This window comes from Sciurus vulgaris (genome assembly GCF_902686455.1).
Source record: "Sciurus vulgaris genome assembly, chromosome: 7".
In the NCBI taxonomy this organism is placed as follows: domain Eukaryota; kingdom Metazoa; phylum Chordata; class Mammalia; order Rodentia; family Sciuridae; genus Sciurus; species Sciurus vulgaris.
In genome coordinates, this window is record NC_136467.1 from 26,519,297 (window position 1) to 26,544,004 (window position 24,708).

Sequence of the window (24,708 nt, forward strand, 5' to 3'; positions counted from 1 at the left end):
CTTATGTTGTTTTCCAAAGTATGGAATGTCTACCTAGCAAGCTTTTCCCGTTTGTATTGTTTTTCAAATCTGATTATTTAAGGAGAAAGTTTCAGCTTGGTGTTAACACCTTTCTAACATAGTTTATTTAATAAAGATCATGTAGGCCTTGATGTGACTGTGAGCATATTTAGCAAATGATGATATTTGTCTGAAATTAAATAAGGTTTATTTTCATTGAGCTTATTTTTTTTTTAAATTTTCTATTTATTTCAGGTGCTACTTATTTTCCATTTACATTATGTTACAAAGTTTCTTGATTTAAAGAATAAGTATTAAGTCCATAACAGTGAAGGTATTCCATGTTGCATGGCAGAATTTGTGAAGGTAGGATGCAAGTATCTAAAGTTTGGGAAACACTGGCATAGCACAGAAAGCCAGGCTTCAGAGTCATACAAATAAGGGCTCATGTCTTGATCCTGCTTGTTTCTAGTCTGTGACCTTGGGCAAGAATACTCTCTTCCTCCATTTTTTTTTTTTTTTTTATAAAGTGAAAATAGTGATGCCTACTTTTTAAGGGTCATTTTGAAGATTGTCTTAAATAAGTTCTAGTAAGCAACTTCAAAAATAGGAGCTTTTTAAAACATTTTTATTATTTGTATATTATTTCTCAGCTAAAAATCTTTGGTAGAATTTTAAAGTTGCAGTTTAATTCTTGGGTGTTCTTACATTAAGTAACTACTTAAATGGTATAAACCTTAGTTTCTCTTGCATATTGGGACTAATACAACATCTGCCTCATAGGATTATTTGAAGACTAAATGAATTCGTAAATACCCGGAATAGTGCCTGGTACTTGGAATAGTGCTGTATAGCAGTTAACTTATTATTATTCCCCTGGAAAGAATAGAGTTTTGGAAGACTTTTTCCCCTTTATTCTCATCATCCTTAGTTGAGTTGTTTGTATGTGTTCTTTAAACACCTGCTGAGCGTGAAGCATCGACATACTGCGACTATAGTAAATAAGCAAGGGACAATAAAGTCTTCAACACAACCATTGTGACTTCTTTATCCTAAAATTATGGCAGCATGCAGTTATAGAGACTCAAAAGGAAGCCATTAATAAGTTCTACACATTGAGTGGACTGACCCTCTGTGTATGTTGTAGCACTTTCTAATTGAATGAAATGCCAAGGGACAGTTGATCTATATAACCTGTCAACATTTCTTTAAGGTAATATCATGGGCTTATATTAGTTGCTTGGCTATATTTATTACTATTTTTGTTTTACAATTTTTTATCCATTTTATTAGATACATCTAAGTTTAAGGACAAGAAGTGTTTTTTTTATTTTGGGAGTTTCTAAAATGTCAATTATAAAACAAATGTGGTAAGCAGGACCATTTTCTTCTTGTTGTTTTTTAGTAATTAATTGGTGTTCTTATATAAGGAGGAAAATTGGCCCTAGTATGAAATAAAACAGTTGCAGAATGCTTGAATTCTGCATAGGTATTATCCCGCCTCCCCCGAAATTGAACCAAGGGATACTTTACCACTGAACCACATCCCCCATCCTTTTTTTTTTTTTTAATTTTGAGACTGCATCTCACTAAGTTGCTTAGGGCTTTGTTAAGATGCTGAAGATGGCTTCAAACTTGTGATCCTCCTGCCTCAGTCTCACAGATTGCTGGAATTACAGACATGTGCCACTATGCCCAGCAGTATTATTCCTTTGGAGCTTGATTTATTGGACAAGGTTCAGCACATGACTTTAATTATTTCTACATAATTTCCAACATAGTGAATTTAATTCCTTGTATGTTTGATTGTCATAACTATTCAAATTTAAATACACATTTCTGTCATTTTTAAAGGAGTCACATATCTAGCAATCTGTCTGGCATTTTGACAAGTAAATTTTTAAAGGTTAAATATTTTCAGAGGATAGTTTTTGTCATAAGATTAAATGTTTTCAGAGGGTAGTTTGTGTTGTAATTATAGACTTCATATGAAATTTACATTCAGGGAAATAACATTTGTACTACTCTAGGTCTTAGTGATAGAATCCAACTCTTTAATTTTTTTAAGAAAGAACTTTGAACTGTTTAACACTGTATTCATATAGCAAGCACCTCTCAAAATTGAATTGTTTCAAGGACCTGGGTTCAACTCCCAGTACCACAGAACAAAACAAACTTTCTTCAAAGCCAGGTGTGGTGACACATGCCTGTAATCTCAGCTACTCAGGAGGCTGAGGCAGGAGGATCAAAGTTCAAAGCCAGTCTGTGCAATTTAGTAAGACCTTGTCTCAAAATAAAAAGTGGACATGGCTAGGGATGTAGCTGAGAGGAGTGATGCCCCTGGATTAAATCCCCAGTACCACAAAAATGGGTAGACAGGCAGGTAGGTAGGTAGAGCAGGTTGGGTTGTAACTTAATGGTAGAGCATCCCTGGGTTCAGCCTCCAGTAGTGGGAGTGAGGAGGAGACTTGATTCTGAAACCTATGCACCAAAAACTTAACTCTTATTTTATGATATAACACAGTATAACTGTTATAATATGAATGTATCATTGGGAAAATAAGATTTCTTATAGATCCCTTTATAAAATCCCTTATAAAGTAACATAGTACTTAAGAACATTGGTTTCCATCCAAGTTCTGTTACTTTCTGTGTGTTCTTGAGCAAGTTACCAGAGGTCAGGTTTTTCTTCTGTAGAACAGTAGCTATCTTCACATTGTTAAGATGATTGGATTACTGAATGTGAACATTTCGCTAAGTTTAGAGTAGTCCTTTACATATTGTATACATACAGTTAATGTTATTTATTACTATAATAGATTTTTTTGGTCATCATCCTCACCCTAACAGCACTGGTTGTTAGTGCATCTCCTAACACTAGAATAAATGGGTTTCCCTTTAGCATAAGTAAATTCTCAGGCCCATGCACCAGAAATTGTATCACAGGCACTTAATTCTGTTTATCCCTGATTCTGCCCTTCTCACTTAACTGCATACACTTTAGAACTCCCCTCTATTCTGTGTATTCATGAAAAATAATGGGCCCTGGATTCTTCCACTTAGAAGAACAAAAGTGGCAATATGCAGTATGAACACTTCTGAAAGAACATGCTCTGGAATCAACCTCATCTCTTACTGTGACCATGGGTGGGTATGCTTCAGTTTTCTTATCCGAAAATAGGGATAAGAGTCCCTTTCTTTCTGGGCAGTTTGGAAGATTGAGTTTAAAAGCACCTGGCTCAACATTGTCCTCGAAACTCTAGCCAGAGCAATTAGACAGACCAAGGAAATTAAAGGGATACGAATAGGAAAAGAAGAACTCAAACTATCCCTACTTGCTGATGACATAATTATATATTTAGAGGAACCAGAAAATTCCACCAGAAAACTTTTAGAACTCATAAGTGAATTCAGTAATTAGCAGGATATAAGATTAATGCTCATAAATCCAAGGCATTTTTATACATAAGTGATGAATCTTCAGAAAGAGAAGTTAGGAAAACTACCCCATTCACAGTAGCTTCAAAAAAAATAAAATACTTGGGAATCAATCTAACAATAGAGGTGAAAGACCTCTACAATGAGAACTCCAGAACACTAAAGAAAGAAATTCAAGAAAACCTTAGAAGATGGAAAGATCTCCCACATTCTTGGATAGGCAGAACTAATATTGTCAAAATGGCTATACTGCCAAAAGTGCTATACAAATTTAATGCAATTCCTATTAAAATTCCAATGATGTACCTTACAGAAATAGAGCAAGCAATCATGAAATTCATCTGGAAGAATAAGAAACCCAGAATAGCTAAAGCAATCCTTAGCAGGAAGAATGAAGCAGGGGGTATTGCAATACCAGAACTTCAACTATACTACAAAGCAATAGTAACAAAAATGGCATGGTATTGGCACCAAAATAAGACAGGTAGATCAATGGTACACAATAGAGGACATAGACACAAACCCAAATAAATACAATTTTCTCATACTAGACAAAGGTGCCAAAACTACGCAATGTAGAAAAGATAGCCTCTTCAACAAATGGTGCTGGGAAAACTGGAAATCCATATGCAGCAGAATAAAACTAAACCCCTATCTCTCATCCTGCACAAAAATCAACTCACAATGGATCAAGGACCTTGAAATCAGACCAGAGACCCTGCATCTTATAGAAGAAAAAGTAGGTCCAAATCTTCACCTTGTTGGCTTAGGATCAGACTTCCTTAACATGACTCCCAAAGCACAAGAAATAAAAGCAAGAATCAATAACTGGGATAGATTCAAACTAAATAGCTTTCTCTCAGCAAAGGAAACTATCAGCAATGCGAAGAGAGAGCCTACAGAGTGGGAGAATATCTTTGCTACTCATACTTCAGATAGAGCACTAATTTCCAGAATAAAATGAAGAACTCAAAAAACTCTACATGAAGAATACAAATAACTCAGTGAACAAATGGGCTAAGGATATGAACAGACACTTCACAGAAGAAGATCTTCAAGTAATCAACAAACATGAAAAAATGTTCAACATCTTTAGTAATAAGAGAAATGCAAATCAAAACTATCCTAAGATTCCATCTCACCCCAATTAGAATGGCGATTATCAAAAATACAAGCAATAGTAGGTGTTGGAGAGGATGTGGGGAAAAAGGTACACTTACACATTACTGGTGGGGCTGCAAATTAGTGCAGCCACTCTGGAAAACAATGTGGAGATTCCTTAGAAAACTTGGAATGGACCTACCATTTGACCCAGCTATCCCACTCCTTGGCCTATACCCAAAGGACTTAAAATCAGCATTCTACAGAGATATAGCCACAACAATGTTCATAGCTGCTCAATTCACAATAGCCAGATTGTGGAATCAACCTAGATACCTCTCAATTGATGAATGGATAAAGAAACTGGTATATATATACCATGGAATATTACTCAGCCATAAGAACAATAAAATTATGGCATTTGCAGGCAAATGGATGCTGTTGGAGAATATCATGCTAAGTGAGATAAGCCAATCTCAAAAAAACCAAAGGACGAATGATCTCGCTGATAAGCGGATGATGACACATAATGGGGGGTGGGGAGGCAAGAATGGAGGAAGGAGGGACTGTATAGAGGGAAAAGAGGGGTGGGAGGGGTGGGGGAGAGGAAAAAACAACAGAATGAATCAAACACCATTACCCTATGTAAATGTATGATTGCGCAAATGGTATGCCTCTACTTCATGTACAGAGAAACAAAATGTATCCCATTTGTTTACAATAAAAATTAATTAAAAAAAACACCTGGCTCACTTGTTTAAATGTTTTATTATGAACTATTACTATTTTTAAAAGTTTTGATTGGCTAGGAGTTGTGGCTCTGAAATGGGTTTCCATGTAAGAAAACGGGTTTATCTGGATGTGATGGCTCACACCTGTGATCCCAGTGACTCAGAAGACTTGAGGCAAGAGGGTCACAAGTTTGAAGTCATCCTTGGTTATTTAGCAAGACTCTGTCTCAAAATAACAAGAACTGGTCATGTAGCTCAGTAATAGAACACTACTGGGTTCATTCTCCAGTACAGCAAAAACTGGGGGAGGGGTTTTTGAATACTAGGAACTGATTTCTGAAAAATGTTATTTGTTAATCGGAATATTAATATTTTATATAGCATATTATAAGGAAACATTTTAAGTGTCTTTTCATATTATCTTGTGTACTTTTATTGGGTAAATGGAATCATTTGTCTTTACTGGGATTTTAGAAGGGCAGTTGCCAGTCTGGTTTGCTTAGGACAGTCCTGGCTTGTGCCTCTTGTTCAGGCGTGATTATAAGTAGTGCCCCTTTCACTCTTACAAATGTCCTAGTTTGGATGTACATTTTCTGGTCACCCTAAGTGTAGTTTTACTTACCAGATTTATTTTACTGGATGGTTTTCATGACCCAATGGCATCTTTAAAAGAAAAATAATAATTTATGTTTAAGTTTTAGATGGTGTATGGTCTTTTTCAAATCATTTTTTGTGTGTGTGATTTTTTTCCTTATCATTTAGAGTGTAATTTATATTTTTTAAGGTTTCTTTTTGTGGTTATTGTTGATAATACAAAGAATTATTTTAGTCGGAAATTTGGGACTTGAATTGAACTACTAGTAAACTCAAAAAGTAGTCATATTGTCATCCTCTACCTACTACTTATAAATGCTTCTTTCTTAGTGAGTTATTTTCCTGTGTCATTAATTACCCATATTCTTATTTTTAAAAAGTAGCCATATCATTTTTCACTTTAGAATTCTTATGTTTGAGGCTATCAGAAGTGTTTTATTTAAACAACCAGTGACTGTGATACTAATGATAAGCAATAAAATATTTATTGGCCTCTATGTACTATTATCTCAAGAGTACACTGTCAGTGGGAGCTTCTATTGCCAGAAGCTGGGGATTGAACCCAGGGCCACTTAACAACCTAATCAGATCCCTAGCCCTTCTTTGTATTTTATTTAGAGACAAGGGCCTCACTAAGTTGACTTTGAACTTGGAATCTTCCTGCCTCAGCCTCCTGAGTCTCTGGGATTGTAGGTGTACATACACCATTGCACCTAGCAGCAAGCATAATTAATTGCTAAAGAATTAGGAGTCAGATCTTGCTAAGAGGAATCTTTACTACCTCAGTCTAGAAGTTTACAACTAAGAATTCCACAAACATTAAAAATCTGTTTTAATCCTCTTTCCTGTTGATTACTTGACGCAACACATTCCTTTTGGTTCTTGTCCTTAGCAAATGGAATAAAATCTGCCTTCCAGATATTAAGCTTCTAGGTCTTACAGCAGTAACCTGTATTTTGATGGTGAGTCCTTGATGAGAGGTAGGGGGAAAAAGAGTAAAATAAAATATTTGAACTTTGTAGGCTGAAAAGTTATGGAAGACATCTGTAGTTTTTCTGTGTATTAAGAAATATAACTTTTATAGTCTATACAAATATTTATATAAAATTATATAATTATCTTTTGTGGGTACTTTGTTTTAATTTTTCATTTTTCCTTTAAGTTCACAAATAGAAATTTTACATTTATTGTGTATAGCATGTTGTTTTAAAATATGTATACATTATGAAATGGCAAAATTAAGGTAATACACATTTATTCTTTTGTGTGTGTAGTTATATTTCTGATTTCACTGACAAAGCAAAAAAAGTCTGATGCTGCTAGCTACCTCTAGTAATTCTAATAGGACAGAGTTCATACATTTCTTATTTTTTAGGTGGTCTATAAAATAATGTACATCTTTTATCAGTATCACAACCTGTAAGTAGTTTATTTTATCTAAGGACATACTGTTTGGGAAAGACTTACTTTCACTGAAATATGAAAATGATTGAAATATAAAATAGAAGTTTCCAATAAGGGTTTGGGTAACAGAAAAAAAAATGAAAAAAAGAATATCTATTTTTTTAAAATTTATTTTTATTGTAAACAAATGGGATACATGTTGTTTCAGTTTGTACATGGAGTAACAGCATACCATTTGCATATTCATATATTTACATAGAGTAATGATGTTTGATTCATTGTTATTTTTTCCCTTCCCCCACCCCTCCCACCTCTCTTTTCCCTCTATACAGTCCCTCCTTCCTCCATTCTTGTCCCCCTCCCACCCCCCATTAAGTGTCATCATCCGCTTATCAGTGAGATCATTCTTCTTTTGGATTTTTGAGATTGGCTTATCTCACTTAACATGATATTCTCCAATTTCATCCATTTGCCTGCAAATGCCATAATTTTATTATTCTTTATAGCTGAGTAATATTCCATTGTATATATATATACCACAGTTTCTTTATCCATTCATCAATTGAAGGGCATCTAGTCTGGTTCCATAGTCTGGCTATTGTGAATTGAGCCGCTGTGAACATTGATGTGGCTGTATCTCTGTAGTGTGCTGATCTTAAGTCCTTTGGGTATAGGCCAAGGAGTGGGATAGCTGGGTCAAATGGTAGGTCCATTCCAAGTTTTCTAAGGAATCTCCACACTGCTTTCCGGAGTGGCTGCAATAATTTGCAACCCCACCAGCAATGTATGAGTGTACCTTTTTCCCCACATCCTTTCCAACACCTATTGTTGCTTGTATTTTTGATAATTGCCATTCTAATTGGGGTAAAATGGAATCTTAGTGTAGTTTTGATTTGCATTTCTCTTATTACTAAAGATGTTGAACATTTTTTTCATATATCTGTTGATTGCTTGTACATCTTTATCTGTGAAGTGTGTGTTCATTTCCTTAGCCCATTTGTTGATTGGGTTATTTGTATTCTTGGTGTAGAGTTTTTTGAGTTCTTTATATATTCTGGAAATTAGTGCTCTATCTGAAGTATGAGTGGCAAAGATATTCTCCCACTCTGTAGGCTCTCTCTTTGCATTGCTGATAGTTTCCTTTGCTGAGAGAAAGCTATTTAGTTTGAATCTATCCCAGTTATTGATTCTTGCTTTTATTTCTTGTGCTTTGGGAGTCATGTTAAGGAAGTCTGATCCTAAGCCAACAAGGTGAAGATTTGGACCTACTTTTTCTTCTATAAGATGCAGGGTCTCTGGTCTGATTTCAAGGTCCTTGATCCATTGTGAGTTGATTTTTGTGCAGGGTGAGAGATATGGGTTTAGTTTCATTCTGCTGCATATGGATTTCCAGTTTTCCCAGCACCATTTGTTGAAGAGGCTATCTTTTCTACATTGCATGTTTTTGGCACCTTTGTCTAGTATTAGAAAATTGTATTTATTTGGGTTTGTGTCTATGTCCTCTATTGTGTACCATTGTGTCTACCTGTCTATTTTGGTGCCAATACCATGCTGTTTTTGTTACTATTGCTTTGTAGTATAGTTGAAGTTCTGGTATTGCGATACCCCCTGTTTCATTCTTCCTGCTAAGGATTGCTTTAGCTATTCTGGGTTTCTTATTCTTCCAGTTGAATTTCATGATTGCTTGCTCTATTTCTGTGAGGTACGTCATTGGGATTTTAATTGGAATTGCATTGAATCTCTATAGCACTTTTGTTAGTATGGCCATTTTGACAATTTTAATTCTGCCTATCCAAGAATGTGGGAGATCTTTCCATCTTCTAAGGTCTTCCTTAATTTCTTTCTTCAGTGTTTTGTAGTTTTCATTGTAGAGTTCTTTTACCTCTTTGGTTAGATTGATGCCCAAGTATTTTTTTTTTTTTTTTGAGCCTATTTGCAAATGGAGTTGTTTTCCTCATTTCCCTTTCAGCTGTTTCATCGCTTGCGTATAAAAATGCTGTAGATTTATGCGTGTTGATTTTATAGCCTGCTATTTTGCTGAATTCATTGATGAGGTCTAGAAGTTTTCTGGAGGAGGTTTTTGGATCCTCTAAATATAGAATCATGTCATCCGCAAATAGTGACAGCTTAAGTTCCTCTTTTCCTATTCATATCCCTTTAATTTCTTTAGTCTGCCTAATTGCTCTGGCTAGAGTTTCGAGGGTAATGTTGAATAGAAGTGAATAGAAAGAGGACATCCCTGTCTTGTTCCCGTTTTAAAAGGGAATGGTTTCAGTTTTTCTCCATTAAGAATGATGTTGGCCATGGGCTTAGCATAAATAGCCTTTACAATGTTCAGGTATGTTCCTACTATCCCTATTTTTTCTAGTGTTTTCAGCATGAAGGGGTGTTGTATATTGTCAAATGCTTTTTCTGCGTCAATTGAAATAACCATATGATTCTTATCCTTAAGTCTATTGATATGATAGATTACGTTTATTGATTTACGAATGTTGAACCATCCTTGCATTCCAGGAATAAACCCCACTTGATCGTAGTGCACAATTTTCTTAATATGTTTTTGGATATGGTTTGCCAATATTTTGTTAAGGATCTTTGCATCTATATTCATCAAGGATATTGGTCTAAAATTTTCTTTCCTTGATGTGTCTTTTCCTGGTTTGGGTATGAGGGTGATATTAGCTTCATAGAATGAGTTTGGTAGGGTACCCTCCTTTTCTATTTCCTGGAATACTTTGAGAAGTATTGGAATGAGTTCTTCTTTGAAGGTCTTGTAGAACTCGGCTGAGAATATGTCTGGTCCTGGGCTTTTCTTGGATGGTAGATTTTTAATGGCTTCTTCTGTTTCATTGCTTGATATTGATCTGTTTAAATTGTGTATGTCCTCCTGGTTCAGTTTGGGAGGAGCATATGTCTCTAGAAATTTGTCAATGTCTTCGGTACTTTCTATTTTGTTGGAATACAGATTTTCAAAGTAGCTTCTCATTATGTTCTGTATCTCAGTGGTGTCTGTTATGGTATTTCCTTTTGCATCATGTATTTTAGTAATTTGAGTCTTCTCTCTCCTTCTCTTTGTTAGTGTGGCTAAGGGTTTATCTATTTTGTTTACTTTCTCAAAGAACCAACTTTTATGTCAATTTTTTGAATAGTTTCTTTCGTTTCAATTTCATTGATTTCAGCTCTGATTTTAATTATTTCCTGTCTTCTACTACTTTTGCTGTTATTCTGTTCTTCTTTTTCTAGGGCTTTGAGCTGTAATGTTAGGTCATTTAATTGTAGACTTTTCATTCTTTTCTGGAATGCGCTCCATACAATGAATTTTCCTCTTAGTACTGCTTTCATAGTGTCCCAGAGATTTTGATATGTTGTATTATCATTCTCATTGACCTCTAAGAATTTTTTAATCTCCTCCCTGATGTTTTTTGTTATCCATGTTTCATTCAATAGCATATTATTTAGTCTCCAAGTATTGGAGTAATTTCCTTTTTTTACTTTGTCATTGATTTCTGCTCTCAGTCCATTGTGATCTGATAGAACACAAGGCAGTATCTCTGTTTTTTTGCATTTCCTAAGGGCTACTTTGTGGCATAACATATGGTCTGTTTTTGAGAAGGATCCATGTGCTGCTGAGAAGAAAGTGTATCTGCTCGTTGATGGATGGAATATTCTATATATGTCTATTAAGTCTAGGTTATTGATTGTGTTATTGAGTTCTATGGTTTCTTTGGTTGTATTTTGTTTGGAAGATCTATCTAGTGGTGACAGCGGTGCATTAAAGTCGCCCAGAATTATTGTGTTGTGGTCTATGTGATTCTTGAAATTGAGAAGGATTTGTTTGATGTACAGGGATGCACCATTGTTTGGGGCATAAATATTTACTATCGTTATGTCTTCCTGATTTATGTTTCCCTTAAGCAGTATGAAATGTCTTTCTTTATCCCTTCTGACTATGGCTTGAAGTCCACATTATCTGATATGAGGATGGAAACCCCCACTTTTTTACTGAGCCCATGTGTGTGGTAGGTTTTTTCCCATCCTTTCACCTTTAGTCTGTGGATGTCTTTTTCTATGAGATGAGTCTCTTGCAGGCAGCATATTGTTGGGTCTTTCTTTTTAATCCATTCTGCCAGTCTGTGTCTTTTGATTGATGAGTTTAGGCCATTAACGTTCAGGGTTATTATTGAGAAATGATTTGTCTTCCCAGTCATTTGGGTTATTTTTGGTTTTTAAGTTGGCTTGGTTTCTCCTTTGAGTGGTTTTTCTCTAAAGTAGTTCCTCCCTTTGCTGATCTCCATTGTTGTTTTTCATTTCCTCCTCATGGAATATTTTGTTGAGAACATTCTGTAGTGCAGGCTTTCTATTTGTAAATTCTTTTAACTTTTGTTTATCATGGAAGAATTTGATTTCATCTTCAAATCTGAAGGTTAGTTTTGCTGGGTATCGGATTCTTGGTTGGCAACTATGTTCTTTCAGAGCTTGAAATATGTTGGTCCAGGCCCTTCTAGCTTTTAGAGTCTGGGTTGAGAAGTCTGCTGCTATCCATGTTGGTCTCCCCCTATATGTCATCTGATGCTTTTCTCTTGCGGCCTTCAAAATCCTATCTTTATTTTTAATGTTAGGCATTTTCATTATAATGTGCCTTGGTGTGGATCTGTTGCGATTTTGTGCATTTGGTGTTCTGTAAGCCTCTTGTATTTGATTTTCCATTTCATTCTTCAGGTTTGGGAAATTTTCTGATATTATTTCATTGAATAGGTTGTTCATTCCTTTGGTTTGTATCTCTGTGCCTTCCTCAATCCTAATAATTCTTAAATTTGGTCTTTTCATGATGTCCCATAGTTCTTGGAGATTCTGTTCATGATTTCTTACCATCTTCTCTGTTTGGGCGACTTTATTTTCAAGATTAAATATTTTGTCTTCATTGTCTGAGGTTCTGTCTTCCAAGCGGTGTAGTCTGTTGGTGATGCTTTCCATTGAGTTTTTTATTTGGTTTATTGTCTCCTTCATTTCAAGGATTTCCGTTTGGTTTTTTTTTTTTTTTTTTTTTGAGAATCTCTATCTCTTTGTTGAAATGATCTTTTGCTTCCTGCAGGTGCTCTTTCAGCTTATTGGTATTATTATTCATTGCCTGCATTTGCTCTCTTATCTCATCCTTTGCTTTGCAAATCATCTTAATCATGTATAATCTGAAGTCCTTTTCTGACATTTCTTCTACCATACTGTCATTGGATTCTATTACCATAGAATCTAGATTTGTTTGGATCATTTTCTTCCCTTGTTTTTTCATGTTGTTCATGTATCTTCCCCTCTAGTGCTGCAGATCTGGGGTATTGCAGATTTCCTCCTATAGACTTATAGTGGCCCTATAGGTTTCCAAAACCCTTTCTTTAAGGGGAGATGAATATTAGCAGTCCCCAAATCAGACACTATGCAATCCTAGACCAAATAGCCCTTATGGGGACAATAACAAAATTGTCATAATAAACAAAATGTGTTCAAATGTTATCTTTGGTAAAACAAACAGGTTTGCAATAAGGTCTGCAGTTTCTAATGGAGGACAAAGAGGATGCAGAGGGATATAGAATATGGCTGTTAATGGGATAATAAAAGAATATACAGAAGTTCTAGAAAAGAGAAAGGGTGAGAGTGTAATCAAAAGAAATCGGATGTTAGCATGTAAATAAGGGAGAAAACGACTCTGAGGGAACAGGTAAACAGAAGGAAAAGAAAGCAAGAAACGTAAAGAAATAAAAAGTTAAATTTTTTTTTTTTTTTTATAAGGAGAAAGAAGAAAATCTACTGTATAATAGTCATATAGTAATGAAACCTCCCAGTGTTCAGTAGCCTGATGTATGAGAGGTACCTGACAATGAGCTTCAAGCCTCCAGCAGGCGTCTCAGGATGGGATTTGCCCCACCTGAAGATCGGAGCTACGGCTTCTAGGATTATCCAAGATGGCTGCTCTGGCTTCCAAATGTGTTGGCAAATGGGGAGCTGCAGCTCAGGGGTGGACGTGGTCAGCTGGAGGTCCTGGAGACAGGATGCAGTTGGTCCGGCAGTGGTCCTGGAGGTTCCGTGTGTTTGGTGTGGTTGTGGGATCCAGGAGGCCGGGTGCAATCAGTTGATCTGGGTTCCCGGTGATAGGGCACCATCAGTTGGTCTGGGGGTCCTGGCGGCAGGGAGTAGTCTGTTGATGTGAGGGCTCCAGAGGCAGGGAGTGATCGGTCGAGCTGAGGGATCCTGGAGACGGGACTCAGTCAGTCCGGCCATGGGTCCTACAGGGCCTGTCTGTTGTCTCAAAATGGCGGCAGCCACATGTAATCAAACCTGCAGGTACTGTAACAGTGAACTTCCAGGCAGCAGCAGGCAGCTGGTTCTCCACTGGCGGTCTGCGGTCAGTCTGCTGGCAGCTGTCCGACAATCGGGAGGTGAACCTCGAGCGTTGGGCGATGGATAGGGGTAAGACAGGCGAGAGGCAGGCAAATGGCGGATGATAGACCCCTGACAGTGAGCAATCTGCTCTCAAAAAAGGCGTCGATATGTTGGCAGATTGCAGGTGATCACAGCAGACAAATGGGGTAAAGAGCAGGGGATCGATAAGCAGCAAAAACTGCCTCACCGAGAAACAGATATCCTCTGCCTGAATCCAGCGTTGCGGAGTGACAAGGAACTCAGCCTCCCTCTAGACCGCCATGTTGGATCTCCAAGAATATCTATTTTTATAGATATTAAGACAAAATCAAAGCAGGAGACAGGAAAAAAGCAATGTCTTGGCCTGCAGATTTAAAATCAGAGATCAATTGAGTTATATAAGCAAAGGAATCAGCTATTAAAGATTTTGGATAAGAAAATGTGAAAGTGAGATATTTGCTGTATTACAACTGCTTAAGTTTCTCAAAAGGGTTGGGCCAGTTGCATTTCATGTTAGACCTCAGTTTATTTATTTTTTGATGCTGGAGATTTAACCCAGAGCACTTTACCACTGTGCTACATTCCTAGCCCCCCTTTTTTTTTTTTTTATTTTGAGACAGGGTTTCACTAAGTTGCTGAGGCTGACCTTGAACTTGTGATCCTCCTGTCACAGCCTCCCAATTCACTGCAATTACAGGCCTGTGCCACTGCACCTGATTTAGACCTAAGTTTAAAAGGGATTTAAGAGGCAGTGAAGTTGGTCACCAAAGAATGGCAAAACATGATTTAGGAATGTAAGCATGAATGTGAATGCAGTAATGGATATGCATTACCTCCTTGATTTGGTGGATTGTGCTTAATATTTAAATGAAATTATTTTTATAACAAAGGAAAATATTAGAGATTGGTGTGTTCATAAAGCCAAATGCTTTGTGTTGACAGCAGGAAGAAAATTAAGCCATTTTGGAATAACTGAGTTTGATGTATTTCCTTTGTTCTCTTTACCCTAGATTTTTTTCCTTGACCCTTTCCTTTTGCAACACTGTACTACAGTGCTGTCCATTTCAATGCCCTGAAGCATTTCCCCTCTACTTCTAGTAGTTTCATAGTTTCTGGTCTTACAGATAAAGCCTTAAGTCCATTTTGAGTTGATTTTTGTAACTGGAGAGAGAGGAATCTAATTTTATTCTTCTGCATATAGTGTAAGTTATAGTACAGCCATTACAGAAAAGCATACGGAGGTTCCTCAAACAACTAAAATAGAACTACCTTATGATGTAACAATCCCACAACTGGGTATATAACCAAAAGAAATGAAATCAGTATAACAAAGAGACATTTGCACTCCCATATTCATTAACAGCACTATTCACAGTAGCCAGGAATTTTAAACAACTGAAGTGTTCATCAGCTGATAATTGATAAAGAAAATGTACTACATATATACATAATAGAATATTATTCATCCATCAAAAAGAATGAAATCCTCTCATTTGCAACAGTATAGGTGGAACATTGTTAATAAGCCAGGCACAGAAAGAAAAACATCTTGATCCCACGTGGAATCACAAAGTTGATTGTATGGAAGTTGAGTAGAATGGTGGTTCCCAGAGGCTGGAAGAGATGAGGAAGGTTTATCACCAAGTTCTCAGTTCTAATTAGAAGCAAGTAATTCTGGTGTCTGCAGTAGGGTGCTACATTACATACGACAGTAATGTGCTACTTTTCAAAAAGCTTGAAAAAAGGAGTATGAACATTTTCATAAAGAAGTGATAAATATTTAAGGAGATATATATGTTTAGCTGGATTTAAACATAGAATATATACATGTATTGAAGTATCACGTTATCCCATTAATACATACAATTTTTATGTTTTATGTACCAGGTAAAATAAATTAATTTTAAAATATGAAAATGTTACAGAAAGTAGAAAGACCATAAGATGGGTCATGATGGAAGGGTGTTCTTTAATGGGAAAACAGTATACTCTTGTGAGAGGGAAAAGCAAAAATAGAGTCTGTGGGAATGCCTAGTCTATAGACTGACTTGAGAAAGATTAGGAAGGAAGTTTGGGGTTATAATATGAGTACTAGACTTAGAAGTTTGTTCTATACAATTATTTGGAGCTATACTTTAGGACTGTTGATTTGGTAGTCTCTGTATAGGAGTAGAGAGATTACAGCAGAATCAATTCATAAATAACATTCATTGATGCATTCTTTTATCTAGCCAACAAATATAAATTGATCCTGTTAGAAGTTGTTCTGGGTGCTGGGAATGTAAGTGACCTTCCCTTTTCTCTGGAGTCTCATTCTTTGAGGAGATACAATAAATAAGTTAACAGTGCAATGTTCAGGAAATCGTCCAAGATCATTGATACTTCGCCTGAGACTTGAGTGACAAAGCAGCCAGCCAAGCAAAGGTCTGAGGGAAAACATACTAAGGATATACCAAGTGGAAAAAGCTTGAAGCAGGAGTAGTCTTACACTGAAAAAAAGAGAAAAGAGGTATTTTAAAGTGTACACTGTTAGAATATATCTTTAAGGACTGTGTCCAGTGAAGAATGAGATGATGCATTTTTTTAGAAATTACTGTCCCTTGGTTTTTGTTCAGTTGTCTCAGTACCTTGAGTCACTTTACCAGATAAGATCTTACATAAGGCTGATATGCAGTAGTTCATTGATGGTGCCAGACAACAAGAGCCTCTATATACATAAAGCTAATAATATATAATAATAATTAATTGACAATCTAAGAATAATTTTTTTGGGGGGCATCCAGATTCTGCCATAATATAAGTAGGACAAGTTAATATAAACACACACACACACACACACACACACACACACAAATGATTACATTTCAGGAAACTTGGTCTCTCTTTTCCCAGTAGTACTCTTAAGTACTTACTAGTGGACATGAAGGACATTATTGCAGGTTCACCATTTATTTTGTTGCTTTTTTTTTTTTTTTCCCCCAGTATTACAGAATACCCTGTGAGGGATAAGATGTGCAGAGTGTTTTGTTTGGTCTTGTCTTTTTTTTTTTTTTTTTTTACTTTTTTTGAGTCCACATTAGCGTTTGAAAATGGAGCCGAATAGTTCAGATATCTAACTTTTGAAAAATCTGAAAGTGGCATCATGGGGCAAATATTTTTGTATGGAGGCTGCTCTCTTTACACTTGCACTTAATAATTCACTGCTTTCCTCACCTTACCAGTTTCATTATGTTACTTGTTTGCACCCATAGATGTAGTATTTTTTTGTTTGTTTGTTTTTTGGTTTTTTGTTTTTTTTTTTTTTTTTTTTTTTGTTCAGGTTGTGGTACTGGGGATTGAACTCAGGGGCACTGGACCACTGAGCCACATCCCCAGCCCTATTTTGTATTTTTATTTAGAGACAGGGTCTCACTGAGTTGCTTAGCACCTTGCTTTTGCTGAGGCTGGCTTTGAACTCAAGATCCTCCTGCCTCAGCCTCCCAAGCACCTGGGATTTACAGGTGTATGCCATTGTACCCAGTGATATTGTGTTTTTGGAGAATATTCTAGTGGTGGCATCAGAATTCTTCCTATCACTATACTCCTTTTTTTTTTTTTTCCTTTGTAGAAGAGGGTATGCTCTGTAATAACATTTTCCAAAGTGTGAACTACAAGTCCACACTTGTAGTGTTGACTCTTGGATTGATGATGTGAAAGTAGTGGTGGACACAACTGCTAGATTCATTCAGGTGTGGTGGTGCATTCCTGTAATCCCAGCTGCTTGGGAGGCTGAGGCAGGAAGATGGCAATTTAAAGCTGGCCTCAGCAGTTTATTGAGACTTTGTCTCAAAATGAAAAATGAAAAGGACTGGGGGAGGTAACCCCATGGTAGTGTGTCCCTGGGTTCAGTCCCTAGTACCACACTCAGTCAATATTGAAAACACTGCTGGTTCTTTAAGCATAAAACAAGGTAGCAGCTCCATACTCTACCTATATTGGATTCCATGCTGCCAGGTAGTAAAGAAGCCAGTTTCACTTAAGTATCTCCTTTATATAGCAGTGAAAATTACTAATTTCATTAAATCCTGACTCCAAGCATACATTTTTAATATTTTGTGTAATAAAAGGGTATGTGTGCATAAAGCATTTCTCTTCCGTACTGAAATATGATGATTGTCTTGAGGAAAAATACTTATGTTATTAGTTGAGTTAAATTAACCATTGAGCTGAACAAACCTTTTAATTTTTTTTCATAGAGCATCAGTTTTCTTGAAAAAATAGCTGAATTGGGTTTGGGAAGGAAGTATGCTTGTCACTTCAGGGAAAATAGTTGATACTATTTATTGGTAATGATAAAATGCAAACTTTCTGTGAAAATTAGAATTTCAGAAAATATTTCATCTGTTACATGTGTTTGCTTCCCAGTACTTAATGACTTAATGAATTTTCTGTTGAGATCAGTGGTATTAACAAATGAGATTTGCAAAAATATTTTGTAAATGAAATGTGTCATATTTGGGAAGTCTCCATAATTCATGAGACCAGTAATTTACAAATGGTCATTGTAGATGGAGTGTACCAAGACACGTGGATTTTTTCATCAGAATATATAAAATGTTTATTGGTATGTCTGTGGACTTTATACTGAAACTAATGTTTAGGCAAATACCACTTGTTGAGTTTTGATATATTCATAATGAGTAATATCAGAATTATCTGAAAATGCTACTAAGTACTTTTTCTAACATTTACCTGTGGGAAATGTGAATTTCCTTTTATACTTTCAACAAAGCAAATAAAAAGGGCTGTGGAGATAACCCAGTGGAAAAGCATCCATGGGCTCAGTCCCAAGTTCATATTAGAGTAAACTGAATTCAGAAAGAGATGAGAATATTCTAAACCAGACATTGAGAAAATTTGCACATAGGTGAAATAAGTCATTCTTCTTAGAGTCTGATTTTTTTCCCCAAGTTTTGAGAGTCGGTTATTTTCACAGGTGATAGGATTATTCTTGTTTTTTAAATGGGTACGTTTTTGAAATTTCCTGATTTAAATTAATATGATGTGTCAGTTACTATGGCCCACAAAAGCAGAAGTTTTGGAGGGTGTTCTTAGTAGTTTAAAGCATAAAGGATGCTGAGACCAAAAGGATTGAGAATTGCTATTTTGGAGTCAGACGACATTCATTCCCAAAGGGTTAAGTGGAGTGTCTAGTATATGGATCACTGGTTCTGAAGCCTTTTAATAGCCTTAAACCAAAAATGGATTTGTTTCTAGGCGAGGATTTTTTAGTGCCTTGTATGGAGTAAAAATGCATTCTGAAATCTTCAAAGGAGCTGTAATTTACCTCAACTTACTCAGCTATAGAGCTTTCAACTTGACTGATGTTCTTTGGAATAAATTTTGGAACTACTCCTCCATAAAGATACTACTGTAAGAGTTTCAACTAGGTATTCCCTGTAGACATCGGAGACAGAAGCTTTGGATCTCAAACTACCCTGGCTTTGAATCCTGGCTCTGCACTTTATTAGCCTCAATTTTCTTTCCTATGAAATGGAAACATTAGAAAATTGTTCTGAGCATATGTAGAATAACAAAGTAAACACTCTTCCTAAATAGTGAGTACTCGTTTTTAATTATTCCCTACTTTTTAAGTAGATACAAATCTCCATTACAAACATTCCCCATGTCACTAAAGCTAGTGAGTCACAGAGAATTGTAGGAACTAACCTAACAAGTTGGTAGAATAGTGACTGGGCATCCGGTGGTGTACATACCGGCAGTCCAAATTGTCCAGGCTCTTAAGCCATCAAAAAAGATAGCATATCCTCTGTCCCAGTCCTACTTAACCTGAAGAATTTCTGTAATAATAAAAGCAGTAGTGTCACCTCATTTCTTAACCTGATAATACCTGGAAAGGGAGGATCTTATTTTCTATTATACTATTCATTTTGGAGTGTTTTTTTTTTTTTTTTTTTTTTTTTGGGGCGGGGAGGTGGGTTCTGGGGATTGAACCCATGGATGCTTAGCCATTGACTGAGCCACATCCCCAGCCTGTTTTTTTTTTTTTTTTTTTTTTGTTGTTGTTGTTTTGTTTTGTTCTGTTTTGTTTTGAGTCAGGGTCTTACTGTATTCCTGAGCCTGGTTTTGAACTTTCGATCTTCCTGCATGAGCTTCCTGAGCCACTGGGATTATAGGAGTGTGCCACCATGCCTGGCAAAATTTCATTTTGGAGAGAGATTGACAGCTTACTGGAGTGATTCTATCACAGTATTATGTACAGTTTCAATATATTCCTCATTCCATTTTTTGGGTTCTTAATGTTTTGTGATTCAGGCTCATACAGATATTTGTCCAATTCAGTTGATCTTTTCTCATCTTAATTAAGAAATAATTTCCATTGTGGGGGGAGGGAGTAAGGAAGGAAAGGGAAGTACTGGGGACTGAAGTGGAGCCAACTATGTTATATGCATTTATGAGTATGTGGAAATGAACCCCACTATTATGTATAATTTACTAATAAAACAATTTTTAAACAAGAAATAACTTCCATACATCTTTATTGTTAGTATTCCCTCCACCCTTACATTCTGAGTGTAGCAATAGAGAGCATTCCTGTACTTTGATTGTTAATGTGGAAGAATAGAAATGTGATAGATGGAACAAAAAAGCCATATTGAATTATAACTCTGCACTTTGTTAGGCACTCTGGCCTTAGACAAGTGACTTGGTCAGTCTGATTCTCTCTCCTGCTCTGTAAAATGATAGTACCAATTCCATTCCATTAATTTTAAGGATTAGATGGGAACACCTTGATTATTTAGCTCTATGCCTATTATTGTATGTGCTCAATGTATGTTAGTTCCTTCTACCCTATATTTGTATATCCAGACATTAAAAAACGCCACTCTTGTATTTTGCTCATTGGAAAGTTCTTTTGGTCATTATTCAAGAAGTATTTATTCTTGTTTTATACAGTTTAAAAAACTCATTGCTATAGCATACAAGGCAGAGGGCGACAACTAGAAACTGCTGGTAGAGCAAAAATTATAGTGTGACAACAAGGAAAAAGTCACACATTATAACGAAGAGAACAAAACTCTGTTTGTGGTATTATTCCATTATGTGAAAGCAAACCATTTCACTTTCTCTTAAAGGCCTGAATACGTAATTGAAATATAGTGTAGTGTACTAATTTGTGTTGTTTAAATTTATGAAGGCATGAGAGCACCTTATATTTCAGAATGCTTCATCATCAAAAATTATAATAAATTCAACTGGAAATGTAACTCAGTGTTAGAGCTTGCTTACCATGCACAAGGCCCTGGGTTCAATGCCTAGTGTGCCTCTACACAAAATTATAGTAAAATCTGTGTTAGTGCTTGAAGGAAAATATGGTATTCAAGAATGACTTAGTCTTCAGAGTTCCTAACTATATAAAGTTCACTATGGTTAGTGTAGTAAATGAAAAGTAGTAATAGTGATATTTGTGGACTTCTTTATTGAATAGTCTCATCAAATCCTGACAGTAACCAAAGAGGACATATACTATTTTTCTCATTTTATATTTGAGGAAACCAAGGCACAGTTACATAACTTCTTTGAGTACTGTGTGAATGGTACAAATGATGATTCACTAGCTGTATTTTTTTTTGGTAGTGCCGGAAACTGAACCCAGCACTCTGCCAACTGATCTATTTCCCCAGCCCCTCACTAGCTGTATTGTTCTATACAAATATTAAAGTGAAGTACAGTCTGTCTTTTTACCTAGTAGTTAGTGACTTTTTGGTGAGCATTATGGAACGGAACATTTAGAAAATAAGTCAATATTGCAGTAAAGTTCATGAAAATGATCATGTAGGCAGGATTCTGTGCTGGTCAGCTAAGTGTTAAAGTTTTTAGTGCCTGATTATGTTATATATTAAAGCATATTCTACATCTAGAATTTTGTCCTGTAGTTGTACAAGTACACAAGTTTGTGCACAATAATGTTTTTTATCGTTTTTGATACTACTGGGAAAACTTTAAATGTCCTTTGTAGGGTATTAATTTGTGAACAGCTATACGATGCAATGCTATGTAAGAAGGTGAGAGACCTATATATGCTGATGTAGAAAGTTCTTTTAGTAATATAAAATCATATGCAATTTGAATCTGTTTTCATAAATGTATTACTTATGTGTACTTGTGTATTTATATACATGTAGAAAAACAGAAGAACATGGGAAAGGAATGATTAATTCTAATGGGAATTCTAGGAACTTTAAATTTCATATCCTTAAGTATTATTTATAATACTATGTTTACGTAGATTTTATAATGTTAAGAAAATAAAGCTTAGTGGTTTTCAGTAGCTATCGGTACTACACCAACAAGCACTAACTGACCCTGGATTTCCTAGTAAGTTAGGAATCTTAATGGAAGAGGTTTTTGAGACTCTATATCCTAATATGTACTTCAGATATTCTTCATGTTTGAGGTATTTAACTGTGCTAGACAGTGAGTATGCACATAAATATGCATAATTAAGATTAAGAGGAAATTATGGAGAGGAAATTAAAAGAGTGAGACTACTTCAAAAGATGCTGAATTAATATGTTTCAAAATTTAGAGATGATAAATGATTCTCTAGGAAATGATCAAATATTTTAGAAATAGAAAAACAGCTTATTTCAAATAAGATGGAAGAAATGGAGACACATATTATCCTTGCCATAGGTGAATTCTTCAGCTCTTCATGGAACCCATAATTTCTGATCTATTTAAAATATTTCAGAGCAGACAGAAAAGAAGTAAAGGCTTGCTAGTTAGGTTTACAAAGCCAGCATAATCCTAATTCTAAAACCTAACAGATTTTTTTTTTTTTTTATATACAAAAGTTTAATTGTGGACCCAGGATGTAACTCAGTGGTAGAGCACTTGTCTAGTGTGCTTTATGCCCTGGATTTGATCTCTGGTACTGCCAAAAAAAGTTTTAAAGATTATTATTAAAATTTATTATTTTAAAAAGATCATACATCATGATTAAATGGAATTCTTTCTAGGAACCAAAGGATAGTTCCACATTAAGAAATCTGTTAATATACTTATTAATAGACCAAAGAGAAAAGTGTTGGTCTTTTAATTTTCTCCTCAGTGCAAATGATTGCATCTATTTGTTTTTTTTTTTTTTTTTTTAAATATGAAACCAAAACCAAACACTTAGAAGAAGAATGGAACTAGCTGAATAGTGTAACAGGTGTTAGTGTTAGACAGTATCATGCTTAATAAGAAAACACTAGAGTTGATCTTGTTTAATTTTAGAACAAGCCTGTAGATAGCAATTCCAAATAAAATCTCAATTTATTCTAACAAATGATTCTGAAGATCATTTGGAAGACTATATGACAATATTGTACATACTTTGTTTTACAAACAAAAGTATCTTAAGATGTGTAATGATCCCCTACAAGGCATTAGATGGGCCAGAAGAGTAGTGACTTAAGACATTAATCACAGTAAGAATGCCTGCATGGCCCGTAAGACTGTGTGGCCTTCCTTTATTAACTGTGCCTTCTTTTCCTCAAAGTTCCCTTAATGGTTAACTCGATCCTTTGGATTTCTTTTGTCTTTTTTTAATTTCCTCAGAAGCACATGCCCCTTAGTGGCAGAACCAGGAATTTGTTGTACATCAGTCAACAAATTCGACTTTTCTTTTTTCACAAACAGATGGTTGTTGTGATAGCACTGACAGGTTCTTTTCTTGAATTCTGTGTATACTTCAGACTTAATACCACAACATCTCAAATATGCTTTACCTTCATTTGAATTTGGAAAAAAGAAAATCAAATGAAACATACAAGAATTCGTATTCTTAAAAAAATGTGACAAACGGCTGAAGTTGTGGCTTAGTAATAGAGCATTTGCCTAGCATGTGTGAGGCACTGGGTTCAGTTCTCAGCACCTCATATAAATAAATGAATAAAACAAAGGTCTATCAACATCTAAGAAAAAGGTTGCAAGGATACTTAGTGTTTGTTTTAAGATGAATTTATAATGTCTATATGGCAAAAATCTGTACCTTTTCAAGTTATAATTTTATCTCATATCTGAAATCCTCTTTTTAAAATATTTTCTTGCAGTATCCAGTTAAAGACGTGCTTGTTAAGAGTGACTGGAATGATCAATGTAGGTCCTTGAAAGCTTTCATGCTAAAAAAAAAGAAAGGGACAAAAAGTTTCAATGTTTCAATGAAAGTAGTATAACCATATTAAACACAGGAAAAAGGCCCTTCTAATTTTTTTTATTTATTCTTTTTAGATATACATGAGAATAGAATGCATTTTGACATACATGTATGGAGTATAACTTATTCAAATTAGGATCCCATTCTTATGGTTGAACATGATATGGAGTTACACTGTATATTCATATAGGAACCTAGGAAAGTTACATCCAACTCATTCTACTGTCTTTCTTATTCTTATCCCCCCTCCCTTCCCTTTATTCCCCTTTTGTTTAATCCAAGAACTTCTATTCTTCACTGCCCCCCCCCCCCCCTTATTGTGTGCTACAACACTTGGTCTTTGTTTTTTGGGGGAGATTGGTTTATTTCACTTAGCATGATAGTTTCCAGTTCCATCCATTTACCAGCACATTGCCAAAATTCCATTCTTCTTTATGACTGAGTAATACTCCATTGTGTATATATTGTCTATATGTACCACATTTTCTTTATCCTTTCATCTGTTGAAGGGCACCGAGGTTGGCTCCATAGTTTAGCTATTGTGAATTGAGCTGCTACAAACTGATGTGGCAGTGGCACTATAATATGTTGATTTTAAGTCCGTTGGGTATAAACTGAGGAGAGGTATGACTGGTATAAATGGTGATTCCATTCCAAGTTTTCTGAGGAATCTTCACACTGCTTTCGAGAGTAGTTGCACCAATATGCAGTCCCACCAGGTATGAGTGTACCTTTTCCTCCAGTCCTTGCCAACATTTATTGTTGCTTATGTTCCTGATAATTGCCATTTTGACTGGAATGAGATGGAATCTCATTGTGGTTTTA

At 35.6% G+C, this 24,708-nt stretch overlaps 1 protein-coding gene and 1 long non-coding RNA gene across 12 annotated transcripts in view; both read left to right on the plus strand.

Moving 5' to 3' along the window:
• REPS1 (RALBP1 associated Eps domain containing 1) overlaps nt 1–24,708 on the plus strand; it is a gene marked incomplete at its 5' end in the record, with an annotated part of 111,356 nt that overhangs the window by 24,741 nt on the left and 61,907 nt on the right. The window lies entirely within an intron of this gene.
• Nucleotides 19,654–22,851, plus strand: LOC306666148. Its single transcript, XR_013765214.1, has 2 exons — nt 19,654–21,268; nt 21,299–22,851. It is a non-coding gene; the product is annotated as an uncharacterized lncRNA (long non-coding RNA).